Source organism: Rutidosis leptorrhynchoides, chromosome 4 (genome assembly GCF_046630445.1).
Source record: "Rutidosis leptorrhynchoides isolate AG116_Rl617_1_P2 chromosome 4, CSIRO_AGI_Rlap_v1, whole genome shotgun sequence".
Lineage (NCBI taxonomy): Eukaryota > Viridiplantae > Streptophyta > Magnoliopsida > Asterales > Asteraceae > Rutidosis > Rutidosis leptorrhynchoides.
Window position 1 is genome coordinate 23,171,417 of NC_092336.1, and position 17,308 is coordinate 23,188,724.

Consider the following 17,308-nt stretch of genomic DNA (forward strand, 5'->3'; position numbering starts at 1 on the left):
TATTGGTTTTAGAATGAAATTGTAATGACACGATCTTGATTCGTTAAATTACTCGAATATTCCGGAAAAATAGAACTATCAAGGTGATACGTTCAAATATGTTTGGAGACTTGATAGAAGGTAAGAGCCGTGTAACATGGCACATGATGACGGTACTGTGAATCATCACATTCCATTAGAAACTTAACATGACTTACTGTAATATAATAAAGTTGATCAAGTTTCATTATATTATACTAATTCATGCATCAGTTCCCAACACTACTTCAAATCATTTATATTTTAATCTCGGAGGTTTCAGAATTTAGAAATTAACACAGTTTCTTTTATATTGTAACGCAGATGTTACGGAGAGATAAATGATCGCAGATAGGAATAGTTGTAAAAATATCTCCAGAAATATGAAAAATATGTATAACGAATGATATGAAGATATCTTATAATATCTAAGATAAGATGATGATGAAAAATATCATCCGGGCAAGGTTTTGAATAAAGAGTAGGGTTCTTACTGACGGTTTCAGGAGGTACGGAATCGTTTGTATTCTTTGAGAGCAGGTTCAGTCCCTGTGATTTATCCACAGCCTCTTTCATACTTTGCTTCATCCGTTTTCTAGTTCCAAACTTTTTTTTTTTTTTTTCAGCTTTACCACCTTACTATTCTTTGTCATCAAACTTTTGACCGTTAAAGTCGTTTACAGTTTTTGCTGCTTCGTTAGCATTTCAAGAACTATTTCATAGTCCCGGGTGTTTTTCAGAAACTTCACGTTCAGATTATGAAATTCTTAGGGATAGACATTATAGATATGATGGAAGAAGTTCCGCGAGATTTTCAAAATAATGATTGTTGATTTCGCCAAAAGGATAACGATCTGCTGGTGCACCTGTTGATGTTGTCGAGGGATATAAAAGGTTTTCCGGTAATGACGGCGAAAGGACAAGGTATAAATATCATGATTATAATAGAAATAATCTCACTGAAAAGTCGAAGTGGAGCTGTGACAAAATTAGCTTCTTGAAAAGGAATTGTAGGGTTGTTCTTGCTAATAAATGGCAAAGGATTCAATACGTTATGTGTTAAATTATGAATTTGGGTTCGAGAGTTCTTCAGGTGTATAACTGTATGTATAAATCTTCATTCCGTAGGCGAGGTGCGGCGGGTTCAACTTCTCGGTCGAGGTGTTTTCAGGAATCATGAAAGGATTTGAATGCGAATTGTAATCGTCAAGTTACGAATGAGGTTTAAGATAAAATCAAGTGGCAAGCTTGAAGAATTGTTTAGCTTCATATGTTACAATCAACATTTTAATTCATTTTAATTGTCCAGAGTTAGCCGGAACAGTTAGCGTGGAATCCTTAATAGATTTTTAATTAGTTAAATCGTGTGTTTCTAACAATTTTTTTTTTATTTTGTCCAATGTTTTCTTCTTTATGCCACTTGTTGGATTCTGGTAGGTCAAAATCCGAATATGAAATTTGATTGAAAATGGTTATTCTGGGGTGAGCGGATACGAATATCGGTGGTTGTAAGTAAGATAATAGATAACCGTTGAATCAGATTCAAGAATGTACAATATAACTTATTAATGTGAATTCTAAATATTCCTCGGGTACTACCCACCCGTTAAAATATTTTCATCATTAATAGTTTGTACGAAGGAATTTTTAATTACTATCTTTATGAAAATATACTTGCATATATATTTTCTTCAGAGATAATCATAGATTTAATGAGTCAATAAGATATTAAACTCATTTGATTTATCGTTAATTCTAGATTACATAATCTCTAAGACTTTAGAAATTACATAATCGTCATACGATACGTAAAGCGAAGATAATCGATGTAGAACGATATATAGAACGAAGATCATACTCGAAGTACAGATATTGAGTCGTGTGATGTTGATATTCGAGATACAGATTGTGATGTTGAGATTTAAGGCGCGGTTGTGTTTGGGGTGATAAAGGTACTGTCGGCGTTGACGATGGTAGTACGGATTATGCTGCTGGTGCTGCTGTTGGTGTTTGTAACCTTCGCACCATATTCTCCAAAACCACTACCCGAGCACGGAGTTCGTTGACTTCTTCTATTATACCGGGATGATTGACGGTTGGAACGAGCGAATGAACAAGATTTGAAATATGGGATAGTATGTAATCATGACGAGATACTCTAGAAATGAGCGAGAAAATGGTGTTTCGAATAGGTTCGCCGGTAAGTGCTTCAGGTTCATCGTTAAGAGGACAATTTGGTGGATGGAATGGATCACCTTCTTCTTGCCTCCAGAAATTTAGTATATTACGAACCCATCCCCAATTCATCCAGAATAGATGATGGGAAATTGGTTGATCCATTCCGGTAACGCTGTTCTCGGAGCTCGAATGGAAATCCATATCGGCGAAACTATCGAAGTCGGAGGAATTTGAGCTGGATGAAGAATCCATCTTGTATGGTCGGAGAAATGAATTTTTGGTTTGGAATAGATTATAGGAGTTGGGTTTGGTACTCTTCAATACATAATTTACATATGTATATATAATATCAAAATCCCATGAATTACGGAGAATCTTTGAAATACGTCAGGCAATGTCTATAGTAACAGATACGCTAGGATATGAATTTTGTCTATACATTATCGATGCACTAAATGCAGTAAGACGTGTCTAGACTTAAGAATGATAAGCAGGCAGTTCCCTAAGGATGATAAGCAGATGATTTCCGACTAGGATTGATAAGCAAAACTTTTGACAGGCAGACACGGTCAAAGTCCAGACTCACTTAATGTATCCTAACAACTACTAGTTAGACACACTAATGCAAGGCCTGGTTCGCTAAGACCAACGCTCTGATACCAACTGAAAGGATCCGAAACTAATCATCCGGACGTTGTCCATATTGATTACAAACGAATTACAATAGTTGATAACATTGCGAGGTACTTGCCCTCTATATGATACATCTTACAAACATTGCATTTATTCTTAAAAGGCAATCTATAGTTACATCCATAATTGACATATTCGCCTGACATTTCATAATATTCAAATGACCTAAACCGCCATTTACTTAATAATAGTCTCTATGAACTTCAATGACTCGAATGCAACGCCTTATGATATAAGTCCTTAATGGCCTCAAGTAGTATCCTTAGTACGAGATAATGCACAGCGGAAGACTTAATTCATACCTGAGAATAACATGCTTTAAAATGTCAACATAAAGTTGGTGAGATATAGGTTTAATGTCGACAGCGATATAAATATAGACCACAAGATTTCATATATAAACATTTTAATAAAAATATTCTAAGTGGTTGAGCACTTGGTAACCATACTTAACAATTAATCACGTCGCATATTCCCTTTAATATGAAATCTTACTACACTGTACTAAGTGTAGTCACGAAACGAAGTACTGTGCAACCGTTGAATACTGGTCGTCCAGTCCGGTTGGGGTTGTCAGGCCCGATAGATCTATCAACAGGATTCGCGTTTACAATACCGCTGTAAATATTAGTTACCAAGCTACAGGGAAGTATGCCAGTGGTACAACTCAACGTAGAATATATTTTTCAGTTACTTGTGTCCATAACGTAAAACATAAAATATATGTATTCTCATCCCGAAATATTTAGAGTTTAAAAGTGGGACTATATACTCACTTTCGTCTTGAAGATATATATAATTTGACTTGGTCTCCGGTTGATATCACGAACCTATCCATATATAATATATCAATACCTTTTCTTTTTAAACAAACGTCACATATATATACTTGTTATACTTTTAATACTTTGAATAATTCCTTAGTCCGTAGTTAGCAGCTCGTTGTTAGTAATTCAATTTTAATGGTTCATTAATATACTACCGTGAAAAATTCTATCAATCTTCTCAGATAACGTCTGCTTGTAGGTAGCTAATCCTTTCCAATTACTACTTTAAAACTTCCAAGTTTTGTTAGCATGAGGTCATCTCCAATGACCCACCTATTAATTTTAAGGTACTACCTTAAATTACTCCTCTATCTCTGCCAGATTACCGTTAGTTTGTCGTAACTCTCATGGTTGTTAATGGCTTGTTAGTCATAACACTAAAGTTCTTAGATATAAGGTTTCTATCGCTCTAGTATTAAAAAATTTCGAGACAATAAAATGTTGTGACGAAACTTACCCTAACTAAAATCAGGATCCATGCGAGTCTCCATAGCTGAGATAACGATTGCTCTACCGCAAGTAAGTCCAAAGTTTTTCCTATTTGAGAACTTTTTCCTTAAGTGTCCAGGGTGTCTATATCTATAACAAATTTTTGAGTTATCAATCGAGGCCCTTCTTGTACAGTATCCGGGCGAAGTGGTTATCCTTTCCCTACCTTTAACAGACCATAATGCGTATACTCAGGTGGTTCCTACCAAAGTTTTCCCTGAATCACCTCATATCCCTCATGTAGTAACATTGGAACTTCTGCATGATTTACTTCAATATAATCACACTGGTCTGGCGTCATTATATTGTACTAAATCGTACGTTCATTCCAATATCATTTCATATGGTCAATGTAACGTGATCACTTCCAGTTCTACTCAATTTCATCTAACGGTGCTTTATCTATGCTATCTCAAAACAAAATCTACATAATTAATCTCACGGTTTCTCGGTGTAGGTGCGTAGGTTCCGTAAGTCATGCACCAATGCCTAAATGTCCCGAAATTTCTTCAAAATGTTCGGTTCAGGTAACGTCGTTAGGTTCCTTTCTAGAAATTCAATATGGGTCTCGCGTCGAGTTGTAAATGTAGCAAGTAGTAATACGATATGTTTTGAGGTGACTCCCAAGTCTTTGGGTATGGCTGAGCATCAGTGGAAGACACTACGATCTTGTGAAAGGAGATGTCCTCCGAACTTCTCCAATCCCTAAGAGTGTTGGGGACCTAAGTCCAGAAGTGTCGTTAGATCGTCGAGTAGTGGTGAAGAATGAAAGAGATAAGTGACGGTCATGAAAGCGTACGGGATTCGGGTCATCTTGCAGAAACTGAACAACCTTCTAATGTTCATACGTCATACGTGGCTAATTAAGGTGAGCTCGGGGTGCGGTTACTCTGACAAATCCTCCAATATCTCCTCCTCCGAGGTCAACTTTAGTGGGCGTGTAATCCGAGGGGTACTCCTCCTAGATTGCGTGAAGAATCGTTTCGATCTCCAGAACGGTGGGACGATAGTAACAGGTAGATTACAATACCAATCCTTAGGGTTAGACGTGTGGAAAAAGGGTTCAGAAAAACATCTGAACTAGGAAAGGTAAGTTTTCCAAGTCGGTACAGCGAATAGCAGGCAGGAAGCAAGCACATAATCAGGCACTACAGCAACCTAGATCGTCTACAGCAGTATATAGCATGGCAATATTAACAGTACTAAACAGAAGTAACATGCAATCGAAAGCAGATAGTAGTATGTAGTAGCGAGGATAAGCAATAGCATACAGCGAGTTCACATAGCAGTAAGAGTAAGCAGTAGCATGCAGCAGATCATACAGCAGTAGAAGTAAGCAGTGGCATGCATTAGTAGTAAGCAGTAACATGCAGTAATATAACATAGTAGCATGCAGCGGTCCGCAGAAACAGATAAACAAGCAAGTTGTAGATTAGTCCTATTAGTGAATCCTACTCGAGCTGGTCTAGACTCACTAATGCAACCTAATTCCCTACAACCAATGCTCTGATACCAAATGAGACGCCCCGTACAAAACCATCATGTACGATTCGTCAACAACATGATCTTTACACGGTCAAGTACTACATGCTATTTGAAAACCAGTTTTGCATTCATGAAAGTCATATCGTTTACAAAAGATAACGTGACACAAAGGTCGTTACAAAGTCATTATTTGAAAATAACATAAACTACGAATGCAAAAGAAAAAGTTCCATGATTGAGACATCTCTAAGATTATGCAGCGGAATATCTAACACAGCAGGTCCTTAACAGCAAGTCTAAACGGCGGAAGCAAGATACCTCTAAGAACCTGAGAAAACATGCTTAAAAATGTCAACAATAATGTTGGAGAGCTATAGTTTAAATTGTAACAGTAATATAAGATTGACCACGAGATTTCAATGTTTCAAGACAGCGTATCAAAACAGTATGAAAAGTATATGTTTAACCGTGGGCACTTGGTAACTAACTTAATGTTTATAACCCCCTAAAAGTACACTTGGCGAGTGCGTATATTTACAAAGTATTAAACACCCGTTAAATGCTAGCGTGACTAGCCCGAGTGGGGATGTCAAACCCTATGGATCCATATCTAAGATTCGCGTTCACCGGTTCAAAAACCAATGACTAAACGTTACCGAGCTAAGGGGAAAGTTTATGCCGTTGTATAACCCACACATATGTAAATTTTACGTACTCGTGTCAAGTAAGTAAAACATAAAAAGCGCATGTATTCTTAGTCTCAAAAATAGTATAAGTAAAAAGGGATGCTATAACTCACAGTGAATAAGCAATACAAGTCTGTACGAAAGTGTGCAAGTAGTAAGTCGGTCCGAAAGTTCGTCAACCTAAATCAAAGGTTACTAGGTCAGTAGGTTGTCTTTATAAGTTCTATTAGTGCATAAAATAAGTTTAAGTGTCATCATCATCATCGTTCATCATCATAAAAGCTAAGTAAGTTTGACAAGAATAGAGATCGAAACAATAGGCTGACTTCGGTCAGCTGCTACGACCTCTACGTAAATCAAAAAGACGCGTAATCAGTGGCTATGGCTCCGTATATGAGTCCCCTAGTTTCTGACCAATTTCCAGAAGCAAAATCGTCTTCGTTTGACCGTGGCGACGGTTTAAGTGCGAGTAGGTTAGAAATTTCAGCACAACATTAATAGGGTGTAATGACTTTCGGAAGGTCATAAATCCTAAACCGTAACTCGGATTAAGACTAGGTCTAAATGGAAAATCATATACTCGAACCGAACTAACTGAAAATCAACTTTCTAGTATCCCAGGTGGTTTGATAAAATCCCGAAAACAGTAAGCAAGGTGCTCCGGTGGGGTTCTTAGTGCTTGATGCTCATCACGGTTCTCATCCTTGATGCATGTAGCTTCAAGTGTACAACTCGTTGATGGGTTAGCATCACCTTGACCAAGATTCTACCATCAACACATAATATGTTAAGACCAAGTAAGAACACAACTCATTTAAGAGTCTTAGATGGATGATGAACCAAGGTTACATCATATCCTTAGTCTTAATACAATTACAAGTTACATTTACAACTAAAGCTACAAACTTTACTTCAATTAAGCAAGTATGAACATAATCTAAGTCAAATGAAGTGATGAAACCCTAAGCTGGAGAGCTTGGATCCATTTCACACAAGTTATAAGGTCACAAAGCTAGAAAGCTTGAACCTTTAGTGTTCTTGAAGAACTTGAAGCATAAAGCTTAGATCTTTAAGTTACATGAAGACCATAAACACAAGTTTTGATCTTTATAACAAAATAATGAGATCATAAGTTAGAAAACTTAGATCCATCAAAAGATATGAAGATTCAAGCTAGAAAGCTTGCATCTTGGTTGTTCTTGAAGATCTTGAAGCATAAAGCTTGGATCTTTAAGTTAAATGAAGATTACAAACACAAGTTTGAATATTTATAATAAAATAACAAGATTTAAAGTTAAAAGACATAGATCTACAAAGTGGGTGAAGATTCAAAGCTAGAAAGCTTGAATCTTCCATGTTCTTGAAGGATTCAAATCCATGTTTGAATCTACAAGATGTAATCAAGATCAAAGCTAAAAAGCTAGACCTATGATGATGATGATGATGATGATGAATTCGTGAAGATGAGAAGGAGAAGAAGAAGAGAAATTCAAAATACTTACACTTTTTAGAGAGAGAAAGACTAGAGAGAGAATTAGAGAGTGAGTGTGTGTGAATTACAAATGAAAGCAAGTGTAAAATGGATGGATGAGGCTTGTATTTATAGGTGAATGAGGGAGGGGAGGGGTGAAGGTGGACGTGAATTAGGAGGGGGGACAAGGGGGACAAAAGTTTGCTTTTTGGTTAATGGTTGTCTAAAGTTGGTGCTTAAGTTGGGATCCTATGCAACATTAAGGATAATACTTGACATAAATGCTAGCATGTTCCCTCTAATAAATGGGCATTTGTCTTACATATTAATGGGTCACTAGCTAATAATAATTGGGCTAATTAAATAGTCCACAAACTAGTGTAGGGTGGGCTAAGGCCCAACAAGGTAGAAAGTCCAACAAGACTAACTAGTAAGCATAAGTAAATTACTACGCATAATTAAGCATCCAAAAACCCAAGTAATTATTATTATAAAATAATAATTAAGATTTTGTAGTCATAATATTTCGATTACGACAAAAGTTAAACGTGTACGCAGTACGCAGTTTGTTCGAAACGTCAAGTGACACTAACGGTCATAAAGGCATCCGGTGATCAAGTTAAATATCCTACGTACTTAAAGGCACATTTTAACATATAAATGAAAGTAATCCACGTGTAGTAAGATTCCAGAGTATAAAATAGCACAGTACGCACAAATATGCAGTTTCGCGAAAGCACAAAGCACAAAAGCAAGTCGAAAAAGCCGGGTCGTTACATCTGTGTAGAACCCTCATCTCAAAGTGGTGTTAAACACACTTCAAAGTGGTGTTAAACACACTTCAAAGTGGTGTTAAACATCAAAATGGCTTTTGTACACATAACACTGTAAAAACCGGCCTTTCACATTAAACTCACCCAAAGTGGTGTTAAACATCAAAACGGATTTTGCACACATAACACTGTAAAACCCGACCTTTCACATCAAACTCACCCAAAACATGCAACTATCAAGGGGGAGTTTAAAGATCCAAATGTCAGTAATGACGAAGGATGTGTCCTAGTGACTGCCTCAGGAGGATGTGTCTAGATGACTGCCTCAAACAAAATAGTCACTAAATGACAGAGGATGTATCCTATTGACTGCCTCAGGAGGATGTGTCTAGATGACTGCCTCAAATGTGGAATGACCCAACAACTTGATGAAAATTAAGTGTTTGGAGTCTCGAACTGCCGAAGGGGTTTCGAAAAATCTTGAATAGGAACCCTTCTTATCGGCTGGAAATCCTCTATCAATGCCTTATTGAATTTATAAGGTAGGACCTCAACGTCAAACATTGTCAAATAGGATCCAGAGGTCAAACTTATCTTGATGAGGGAAATCTGTCTACCTCAACGGAGAGGCAATATGACAATGCTTAGGCTTACCTTGGTAGATTTATCAGACCTCCGGAAGGATGATCACCTTAACGATCAGTCAACATTTAAGCATGACCACACACACTCCTTAGAGAGTACAACAACTGAAATAGATTTGTCACCTCATGACATAACAATGACTTCAGGACGCGATGTAACATCTTCCTACATTACATCAATTTCGACCGACACCAATGAGGTGTTAGGTACAGTTGGAAGGCTTGGTATAACCAAGAGCGGCATAGTCGCACAAAAGTCCCATGATACTTTAATCATGGAGGTAGATAGCTTGTTAACGCCGACTGGAACTTCGGTAACCAATCATCCTCAACATCCACCGAGGTTAAACTTGGACCTACCAATACCGGTGAGGTCTCCAAATTTGAAAATAGTTTTGGTTTCAGAAAACTTGTCTAGTGTAACAGCTAGCATGCGTGATTTAAACCTGTCTAGTGTAATAACTAGCCTGATTTTTACAAAACCAAAAACGGTTTCTGAAGATCCTGTTTTCTCTAAGAATCAAATTTTACCTTAACCTCTTTGTCTCTTCTTAGTAGGTACACGTTTCCTCTCTGGAGATAAACATATATTCTCTCTCTGCTATTTTGCGATAAACACGGGATGCCATATTCGTGCTACACATGCTGAACATGTTACACCATATTCATCATGCGGGGAGAATGACACACAAGTCAAAACAAATCAATCACGATCATGAAAAAGTCAACTCAACATTTGAGGGGGAGCAAAAGAGGTCTTCACAACGAAGAAAGATCATATCAAGCCACTCTCAAGACCTCTTCGTCTGAACCCAAGAAGAAGATAAATCAAAGCAAACATAACACTCCCAGATCAGCTCCTTATATATGCAAAAGTTCGTGTTCAAAGTTAATAGCATCAAAAGCTTCATAGCTTCAAATCAAAATCAAAGCCCAGAAGAAGGCTGCACAAGAACCTGCAAGAGAATGATCATAATAGGTGTTAATGTTTATATAACGTAACACTCTCGTAAGAAGTCTCAATAAGAATCTACAAGAGTCACGAGAGGGGTTATATTTTGAGAAACCCATGCCACTGCAAAAAGACAAAACGATGAAGACATGATCGCACCTTTCAAAGAAGAAAGATCAATGAACCCTATCAAGAGGGAAGATTTTTTAAAATCTCACCGATTACACAACCATAACACTCCTAGGTGAAGAGTGCAAGTACACGCACTCAGGAGGCGTTTCAGCAAAGGTCGTAATCCAAAACCTTACGATAAGGGGGAGATTGTTGAAAATCTTTATTGTAATATTTAATGTCGTATGGTTTATATCTTATATTAGTCTAGTGGTGTGTGCGTTTTAGTCTTATAATTGTAATAGTCTAGATTAGGTTATTTACCACGGTAACTTAGTATTTACCATGTGTTTGTAACTTGGGAGATTGCTACTATATAAAGCAAGCTCCCCACCATTGAACATGTTGCTAGTCATTAATAACATTTTACTTTCTCACTAGCATCTCTCTACAAGAAATCCTCTCAAAACCCACTAACACTATCAAGAACAGATCGAACACCCTAATTGTGGACTAACATGGGACACTTACCTCTTTACGCACCCCTACAATAAACACTATTTATCCGGACCTTCATCTAGTTATTATACATTTCCCATTAAAACTGGTTACTCTTAGTGAGCCTAACGAAACCTAAAAAATAACAACCCGTTTCAAAATACCAAATCCGCATAATGTAATCATCTATAACTAAACTAATCAAAACTCACATAATTTGGATACTTTTGTTAGGATACTTTTGTTAATCAATATTAGAATGTGAAAAAATAGAGGAAAAAGTTAGTAAAGGAAGTAAAATAAATTTTAGAGGAAAAAGGCTGTAAAAATGTTGAAAGAAGAATTCTAAAATCAAAAATTGGAAGGACTAAAAATGAAAAAGAAAAGAGAGTGGAAGAGTGGAAGGACTTCAAATGAAAAAAAAAAAAGTGAGAGGGCTAAAATAAAAGGAGGAATAAAAAAGAAAAAGAAAAAAAAACACTAAAAATGAAAAAATAAAAAAAGTGCTGAATTGAGAAATATATAAGAAAATGATCATTGAGATCGAATCCTTACCTCTCGAGTGAGTAAACTAATACCATTCAAGTGGGCTATGACAGTAGGGATGGCAATGGCCACCCGATTCGGTGGATATCCACCCAATCCACCTGCTTCGTAATGGATGTAGATGAACCTAAATGAATATGAATACGGATATGGATGAACCTAAATGGATATGGATAAAAAGTTTCATTCATAGATATATCAATTACCACCCGAAATACATATACAAATACATAAATATAGATATATGCTTACATATTTACTATTACAAGCTCATTTACCGTTAGATTTACATTTTGCTGTCAACCCTATAATGAAATAACTATAATATATTACAATAAAACACGTATATCTAACAAAATAAACTTACAAATTTCATATTTAATTTTTCATAACCTATGTTTTATAGTAAATTTAATATATTTAATTTTTCATAATCTATGTTTTATACTTAGTAAATTTAATAAATTTTGTTACATTTTCGACAAGATTACACATTTTTATGGATATAATTTGATTATGTCATGCTATAATTATTTTTGATATACTCCTTTTTATTTTAATCACATATTAGTAAATATTATAACATTTTTTTAATATCCATTGGATATGCATTAAACCGCTTAATCCATTGCATATGGATATGAACGGATGACCTGAGACTAAATGGATATGGATATGGATATGGATGAACAAAAAACTAAACGGATATGAATATAGATATGGCATCATCCGATCCATATCCGATCCATTGTCATCCCTAGCTATGAGTGTCCATTTAGCATATTCTACAGATTATACTTTTGAAGGCTAAATAAGTGTTGCTAAAAAACAAAACAAAAAAGTGTGAAATTACCTATCTAGTCAAATTGAACTATAGATATTTTTTTTTCTCGAAAGGCAACATGTTCTTATATTAATAAATGACAAAATTACGCTCGTCGTCTCTGAACTTGTATCCAGTCTTCTCAGGTCATCCTTAATCTTCTTTTTTTGCTGGCGTCATCCCTTAACTTGTACTTTGTAACTCCGGTCATCCCTCCGTCTAACTTCCGTTTAAATTTTCTGTTAAGTCATCCCATGTGCTAGGCACGTGAGGGTATTTTTGTCTTTTTATCTTTTTCTTCTCTTCACTCTCTTTTCTCCCCTTAACTCATCTTACCTTTATCCTAAAATCATGAACCCTCATATTTTTATACTAAATTCAAACAATTTAAATTTTCAATTCAATTCAAAAAAATAAGTAGTACTGTTGTTTAAATTAGAGATGACTAATGATAACTTTTGAAACTGAGAACACGGTTATCTAAAAGTTAATTGAATAAAATTGTCACTTGCAAACTTAATTTTTATATAAATGATGACTAAGGGCCTGTTTACTAAGGGATTAATGAGCTGGATGTTATGGAATGATTATTCGGTCACCAATATATCTTGTTTACTTGGGGCTTAAAACTAAATGAATAGCTGACCGACAAGTTATGCATCCAGCCATAAAAGTAGACTTGTCCCCATTCACCCAAACTTATTTCCTGTCATACCCCTTCTCCCTCTTTTAAGATTCTGTCCCCAAAATCAAAACCTCTTAATAAAATCACACAAGTTATTTTCGAAAACCTTTTCTAGTTCATCATTATTTGGTGCACGAGGGATGTTACCGACAACAATCGTCGGACAGCTTCCGATCTAGGGTCCATCGTGACCATCGTTTCTTCACCAACAATAAAAAAATCTTGCAGGTTGTTTTGAAATTAGACATTTAATAGTGTTTTGAGAAGAGATATATTTAATTTCGAGGAAATGTGTGGTTGAAGTAATATTTGATTTGAGAAGAAATCTTCTGAAAAATATTTTGAGAAGATGGTGAGATGAGATGTTGAGAGGGGGTTTATCCAGTTTAGAAATCAGTTCATACTTGGTTGTAATTAAAGTTTGTTTGTTGTAATCGTTCCGTATCCATACGTTCCAAAAGGTTTATAAAAATGACGATGAATCATGAATGTTAAATAGTTATAGTAATATTTTTATAAGTTTTTGAGTTATAAAAGTTTTATTATTCTTTTATATATAAAAAAATTATTTATGTTATAATTCAGTAGGCTTATAACTACCTTTAATGGTTATAAGAACAAAGAGAGAAAAAAGAGAGAAGAAGGAGAGAAGAAATATTGATATTGATATTTCAAGAGAAATGGTGCACCTTAAATGGTTACCATACATGTCTATTTATAGTATAAAATATTACTATGCAAGAAATATAATAATAATAAAATTAACATCCAATCTAGATATTTTATAACACAATCTAGATATTTTATAACACTCCCCCTTGGATGACAATTTTATTAGAGAATAACTAGTACTGCCTCGTTAAAAACCTTGCTAAAGAAAACTCATTGGGATAAAACTTTAGCTAAGGGAAAAAGAGTGCAGCATAAAGTTGACTCCCCCTCAAGTAGGCAACGCCTGAGTTGTTACATCTTCTGAACATGCCTCATGCCAATATTATGAACGTGTGTTCTGAAAATAGCAGTTAGCAGTGCTTTGGTATAAAGATCAGCAGAGTTGTTGATTGAACGTATCTCATTTTAATCTGGTTGTCTTTTACGATATCTTGAGTATATGAGAAAAATCTGAGGTTTTCATCTGAAACTGTATCATCTAAATCTTTTATGTACAAGTTTGGCCCTCGTGATTTGTCTACAGTCTCATTCATGGTTTGTTCAAACCGTTGTTTCAGTTCCTATTCCCTTTCAGTCTTTTTCTGAGCCTTACCAATATACCATTCTTTTCCATCAAACTTATGACCGTTAAGACCGTTTATAGCTTTAGCGCCTCGTCAGCATTTATGTTTTGTTCTGTCATTTTTGATACTCTTCTTTCATTTGTATTATGTAAGCTGTATTATCTTCATAGATAGTTGTTACGCTTTTATAGCGTTCTAGTCCACAAGAATCAATAATGATTTGTATCATTGATCTTAACTAAAATCATTCCCGAGTAGCTTCATGTAATGCAATCACTTCGGCATGATTTGATGATGTTGCAACAAGTGTTTGTTTTGAGAACGTCATGATATTGCGGTGCCTCCATTTAGGAATACATATCCAGTTTGAGATTTAGCTTTATGTAGATCGGATAAATAATCTGCATCTGTATAACCAAACAAATCTTGTTTCGAGTTGTTAGAATAAAATAATTATAAATCAGTAGTTCCCCGAAGGTATCAAACTATTTGTTTGATCCCATTCCAATGTCTTTTGGTAGGGGCTGAGCTGAACCTTGTCAACAAATTAACTGCAAAAGAAATGTCAGATCTTGTATAATCTATAAGATACATAAGAACCTCAATTGCACTAAAATATAGAACTTCCGATCTGTTAAAATTTTCATGATCTTCGCAGGGATGAAATAGATCAGTGTCAATATTGAGTGATCTAACAACAATGAGTTTGTCTTTAAAAAAAATGTTTTAAAATCTTTTCGGTATAAGTTGTTTGATGTACAAGTAAACCATTAGGCATATGCTCAATTTGCAATCCAAGGTAATACTTGGTTTTTTCAAGATCTTTCATTTCAAAATAATTCTTTAGAAGTTGAATGATTTCATAGATCTCTTTATTTGTTCATATGATGTTAAGAACATTGACATAAACAACTACGATCTCATATCCGAACATTGTTTTTATAAAAACATACGTGCAAAATAAGTTTATATTTATACCCTTTTTTTTTATCAAGTAGTCATTTAATCGGTTATACCACATACGTCCCGTTTGTATAAACCCACTTAGAAATCTTTGTGATTTAATGGAATATATTCCCTTGGGTTTTACATTAGATGCTTATGATACCTTAACCCTTTAGGTATATTCATATATATCACTATTAAGTGATCCATACAGATAAGTAGTAACAACATTCATGAGATGCATTTAAATAACTACCAGGTTGATTAAGTATCTAATAAGTAATTGTATCCATTACAGGAGGATAATTTTTCCTCCTAATTCATTTCTGGTCTTTGTGGGAAATATTGAGTTACAAGTCTAGTTTTGCCTTGTAACTTCATTTGCACATTTCTTTTCGGATAAAAATTCATTTGTATCCCATACGTTTCACATCTTTAAAAGTGATAACGATTGATCCGAAAACTTTTCTTTTATCGAGCGATTCTAATTCAGCTCTTATTGCTCCTTTCCATTGAGCTCAATCATGTCCATTTTGTATATTCAATGACAGATTTTAGTTCCAGATCATCATCTTTATTCATGATGTCATTGTAACATCATATGAAAATATCTCATAGAGATTTTAGTTTCATTTCGGTTCCAGAATATTGCATAATTTATCGCAATTTTAGTATTTACATTTATCAATATCCTCTGCAGAAGGAATATTGATTTGTGGTTCTTCTTGAACACTTTCTCTTACCTCATTATCAGCTGATTTTCTTTTTCGAGGATTTTTATCTTCGGAACCAATTGATCTTCCACGTTTGATGCGTGGCAAAGACTCAACAGTGACATTATTGCCAGCTTTTGGAATTTCAGTTCGAGCTGGAGCATTTATCGCTGGTATATATGATTTAGTCACTTTTTTATATCTGTAAATGCATAAAGTAATTAATTTGCAAGTTCTTGCATATGCATTATTTTTGAACTTTCGTTTCACATTCTTTTGTGCGAGTTCAATATACCTTAATTGATGTTCACATCATGAAGCATCATTTTATTTTTTATTTTTATTTCTCCCCCTAATCTAGGGAACAATGTTTTATTAAAATGACAATCAGCAAAACGTGCTGTAAAAACATCACCCATCATGGGTTCAATATATCTTATGATTGAAGATGTTTTATATCCAAAATATATTATCATCTTTCTTTGAAGAACCATTTTATTGTGTTGTGGTGATACAATTGGAACATACACTGCACAACCAATGTTTTAAGGTAGAAAATATTTGGCTCTTGGCCAAAATCAAGTATTAAGTGAAAATATTTACGACTTCCACATGGTATAATGCGAATTAATGTCGCAGCATGTAAATTTACATGTCCACATATAAATATTGAGAGATTTGTACTCATTATCAATTGTCTAGTTATTAGCTGTAAGCGTTTATCTATTGATTCAGCTAAACCAATTTTGTGTATGCACATGAGCAACTGGATGTTCAACAACAATCCCTGTAGATATATAATGATCATTAAATACTTGAGATGTTAACTCACCAGCATTATCAAGTCTCATCCTTTTAATGGTGTAATCAGAATAATGTGTTCTCAATTTCATAATTTGTGCAAGAAACTTTACAAATGCCATATTACGGCTTGATAACATACAAATATGAGACCATCCGCTAGATGCGTCTATTAGAACCATGAAATATCAAAATGGTTCACATGATGGATGAATTGGTTCATATATCTTACCTTGAATTCTTTCAAGAAACATTTGTGATTCTTTTTCACAATATACTTTTCATTAATCACCATATGTGCTTTCCATTAATCACCATATGTGTTTTTTTTTTTTTTTTTTTTTATAAATCACCATATGTGTTTTTTTTTTTATCATATATCCTTTTCACCATATACGCTTTTAATCATATGCGCTGTGTTTTTCACCATATGCGCTTTTAATCATATGCGATTTTCATCATATGCGTTGTGCTTTTCATCATATTCGCTTTTTATCATATGCGCTTATCATATGCGATGCGCTTTTTACCATATGCGCTTTTTTATGTGAATAGTAAATTAATTAATTTCGTTTTACTATTCATATGAATTAATTTAGATTTACTATTTTGTTAATTGAGTAATATATATATACATCATATACTTGTGACTCCGAAGGCTCAAATGAATTTGACCATATAGTTATACGTTGTACCTTGCACATTAATTTTCAGTAGAAGCTTTAGATGCATATT